General features: G+C 34.0%; 1 non-coding gene across 1 annotated transcript; it reads left to right on the top strand.

The window, feature by feature from the left end:
* The first annotated feature begins 1863 nt into the window (after positions 1–1863).
* LOC126010083 (small nucleolar RNA SNORA51) lies at positions 1864–1996 on the top strand. The gene has a single exon (XR_007496220.1). It is a non-coding gene; the product is annotated as a small nucleolar RNA SNORA51 (small nucleolar RNA).
* The last annotated feature ends 2752 nt before the right edge of the window (positions 1997–4748 follow it).

The raw sequence follows: 4748 nt of genomic DNA, 5'->3' as shown, positions 1-4748 counted from the left end.
GTGGTTGATGAAAATCATGGGAGACATATCTCTTTATGGACTTCTTAAGTAAACCCCTCTAATACACCACACTATAAAAATAATAATTAAGGTACAGAGATATAGCACAGGGGTTAACACACTACCTTCACTTACAATTTGGCCACTGAAACTAAATATGGTCCCATGAATATTGGCAGAAATGATACCATTTCTGCCCATTAATCCACGGATGTATATCCTTTAATTATGCCTCTGAAAGAATAGCTAAATTATGTAGATACATTCAAAATCTTTCCATCAAAATAAAGTGATAAGGTAAAACATTGATTATTGGACTTTCTAAAAGTTTATTTAAGATATAAAAATAGTTAAATACTATATTTTAGATATTGTGTAAAGTTTCTTTAAAATCAAAATGTCAATAATTTATAAAATGGTATTTGATAACTTATTTTTTCTATGAAAAAATTTATTTTTTATGAGAGACAGTCCCCTCTGGATTATTTTTGTATATCCCTTATAATTTATATAATTTATCTAGCATATTTTAAAGCAGGATATATGATTCTTTAATCCTTTATTTGCTTCAAATTAATTTGAAGTCCACTGGAATCAAAGAACTAGATATTTCTTAGAAAGATGGAACTGGAGGAAAAAGTACTTCTGAGGCTCTTTGATTGATAGAGGAAATACTTTACACCTGAATCAGGACTATCCTTTACTAAGTTCTCAGAAGATGTGATTTTCCACAATAGATAATCAAATTTTGAGAGATTATTATTTATAAAGACAATAAAATACCTGAACAGTGAATAAATTAAAAGGTATTTTGTGAGATAAGGTTTTCTCTAAGGACTAATTTGTGCAACTAGGTAATTTATACAAATTTTAAAACTGGTAATCAAGAAATAAAAATATAGGTAATTCTGCCACTACATTTGCCACCCTCCTTAAAGCTTGTCTCCCCACTTGTTTTGGTGGGTATGAAGATAGGCAATTGGTGATTTTCCTAAAGTGTGATCCCTCCTCTTATGAATTAGTCCTGTTCTATAATACCTAAATACCAAACAATTCTATAATACCAATGTGTCAAATTTATTTTTGTTTGAAGCACATGTCATACAATGTTAGTTACTTTAAGTGTCTTATTTCCTTAATATAAATGCATTTCTTTATTCCCCGTTATTTTGCAATTTCCCAGAGAAATGACTATAGTTCTTTTCCTCAGGATCTGACTGGAATTTACTTTAATATTTGACTTTGTCTGTACTCTAGACAGACTTCCTACTTCCCTCATTCAGTAACATTTTGTTATGATAGTTCTCAGTATAATTATTTCTGTGACTGCACCAAACAATCTCTGTGGTGAGCTTCATGCTAGGAGCTGGACCCTCCAGTCCTCCTCTATTCTGTCTCTGAGAATCATTACACAAATGTTTTTCATTTATCTCAAAACCCATAAATGAGTGAGACCATTCTGTGTTTATCTCTCTCCCTCTAATTTATTTCACTCAGTATAATAGATCCCATATACATCCATGTATAGGAAAATTTCATGACTTCATCTCTTCTGATGGCTGCATAATATTCCATTGTATATATGTATCATGTTTCTTTGGCCATTCATCTATTGAGGGACATTTAGGCTTTTTCTAGAGTCTGGCTATGGTAAACAAAGCTGCAATAAATATAGGTGTGAGGAAGGGATTTTTGTATTGTATTTTTGTGTTCCTAGGACATATCCCTAAGAGTGGTATAGCTAGATCGTATGGGAGCTCAACAGGCCATTGTGGGGTGGGGAGGAGGAACACTTGGGATATTGGAATGGTGCACTGGTGAAGGGTTTTATATATAAATCAAAAGAAAAAAAAGAAAAGATATGGCCTCCCAATACTTACCACAGGCTGTGTTCTTTACACTGACTGTATAGAAAGAAGATGTACAGTAAATGCACTCCATATACACCTTAGCCCAGGCTCTTTGCCTGGTCTGTATTGTGATTGGGTCAACATTAAAAACAAATTGACTTTGTCTATATGATTTTATTAAAACTATTCCAAGCAACAGTTTTTTATTGCCTTTATTTTACTCAGCCCCTAGTTACTCTCATGTAGATTATGGATAATAATGAATCTAACAGATGCTAATTCCCACATGTACACATCCAAGCTTAGATTTCTTCAATGAACTTCTGCATTCTATCTCAATTTGTTTACTTCACAGACATGGATACATTTACTATTTTCTATATCTATTACATACTCCAGATATTTTGCAAGTTCAAATGCAACCATTAAAGTTCCATCTATGCTTTCACTCATTTTCTTTCCCACTCAGTTATAGCAGTTTTATTACTCTAACATCTAAACTTAGAACTTAGAATTGAGTTGTTTTGTGTTATACACATTTAATGCACTTAAAGATCCTGTTGTATCTTCCAAAATTTATTCAAACACCACTTCTTGTCATCTCTACTGTTGTCGATCTGTTTTATGCTATTAACTTTTTTTACTTGAATCATTTCCAAATCCCAAGAGTCCTCCATCCTCATGGTATGTCACTCGAATCTCTAATCTATTTTCTTCATAACAGCCAGAGTTATTTAGGAATAAGCATGCTACTTTTTGATGAAGGAAGCGTTAATAAATATAAGTCATTAGTAAGTCCAAATTTCTATGGCTTGCAACCAAGAAAATTTAAAGTCACCGGGGAAAATAAATATACAATATCTGAATCACATATTCAGAGATTCTAAACAGCAAGTCAAGCAGTGAATTTAAGTGTCATTTTACACAGTCTTTGAAAAAACCATAAAGAATAAACAAATTGAGAACAATTACATTTTTATTGAATTTATCCCTGGGGTTTCACCCCTGGAATGCTTGCGAGCCACAGGTCTGGGCTTAGGACGATCTTGAAAATAATTCACACACATGCATGTAATGAGAAAATATTTTCTAGATTTCCCCACATTACTGACAATCCAAGCTGCTTCCTGGAGATTCTGGAAACAAAAGGGAAAGTGATTTATCCAATCAAGCCTTTTATTTGAGGAAAAAATGTCTCACCTGGAAGGTGGAGCATCCAGATTTTCAGCCCTATTCAAGGACCTACATTCAAAGATCCAATGAGAAACAATGAGCTAAGATTGAGTTAGAAACAAAGTCCGTAATTTCATACATCTTATGATCTGGTTCTACTCTATCTTATTTTCCTCTATTTTATTTGGCCTCATACCTGTACAGCTATTTGGTATTTGTAAAACACATTTGTTCGTATTATTTGTTCATCTTAAAGTTCTTTTCATTTGCTTAAATAATTCATATAATTTTGTTCATTCTGACTTGGCATATATTTGCTTATTTATTGTAGGACTATAATTCATTGGAATATAAAACAGAAAATAACCTGAAATTTTATTTTCTGTCTCTCACTCTAGTCATGAGACAGATTTCATCTATAATAAACAAGGGTTTTTATTGAATAAATTGCAATCTTCAGTTCCATTCAAATATATGTGGCATACTAATATTTTTTTTAAGGAATAGGACCAGGAAATGGACATGAAAGCATTCTAATTTGTTTGAGATACTTAAATCCCCATGAGAAGATCTTCACCAGGAAGGTGAAAACATGACTGTGTAAACATGAGTTGTCAGGACTTCAGGGAAAAAAATATACATGCTGAACAATAATAAAGAGAAGAGCCATGGTTTTTATGGATGAGTAGATTAAGAAAGTGCAAAGTGAAAAGTGCTTAGATGGAAAACTAATTCAGAAACAACTAGCATTCACAAGAGTTTACTATAAAAGTATCATTAAAATGATCGAGTATCTATACAAGTAGTGGCAGTGCAAAGGAAGTACATTGAAAGCTTTGGAAAGGGAGTTTTCCAAGTGAACGATAATGTTCTCTTTAACCTTCCTCAGTTTCCTTTCTTGGTTCTTTTTCTTTCCCTTGCTCATTGAGTGCAGCAACCAGGAAGAGCCTGTCCAAATATTATTCCTTGATCTCTTCATGGAGAAACGGATGAAGCGATCACAGTCCCACATGGCTTCTTCAACTTCTTAGTGTGAACAAAGGATCAAAAATCCCCTTTGTGTTTTCTTCAGGTGAAGTCCAGGGCAAGGCCATGCCAGTGTAGGCTGGCTTTTGAGTTCCTGTGAGGTAATAACACTACTTTGCATCGTAATGGAGTTTAACTGATAATGATAAGCATCTGCAGAGACTTCACAGCACCCTTAGCAGCAGGGAAATATGGAGTAGAAGGTGCTAAAACTGTAATTAGAACAAGGCATCTGTCTCCCAATTCCTACAGAGCAGCTAGTAATCAATGTGATCACTTGCTTTGAGTAAGAAAACGCTCACCCATGGTTCTGCTGGACTTTTTCCCAGCCACTGCAGACTGAATGCGCTGGAGGAGAGCAGCACCCTTAGCTCTGGAGTCACCCTTAGCTTTGGAGAGAGAAAAGGTTGTATTGATACTTAGAAAATATAGCTATTGATTTTCAAAAGGTGTTTTTTTGGGGGGATGGGGGGCTGTGTAGATTTACATTTCCTGTAAATAGCACAGTTGCCAAACAATCTGGATGCCAATTTTTACTCAAACTATGGTTTTCTCGGAAACACTTGCAGGCTGATTAGCTAAGACTTTTGATTTGTTCTCCCATATGTTTATTTGCCCTTGGGAATATTGTACTTTCTTTCAGCAGGTTTATCAAGAAATATAAAGAAAATTTAATGTCATCATAGAAGTTTTATATTT

This window comes from Suncus etruscus, chromosome 5 (assembly GCF_024139225.1).
Source record: "Suncus etruscus isolate mSunEtr1 chromosome 5, mSunEtr1.pri.cur, whole genome shotgun sequence".
Lineage (NCBI taxonomy): Eukaryota > Metazoa > Chordata > Mammalia > Eulipotyphla > Soricidae > Suncus > Suncus etruscus.
Note: the sequence above shows the minus strand (reverse complement) of the source record. Positions and strands in the feature narration are given on the sequence as shown.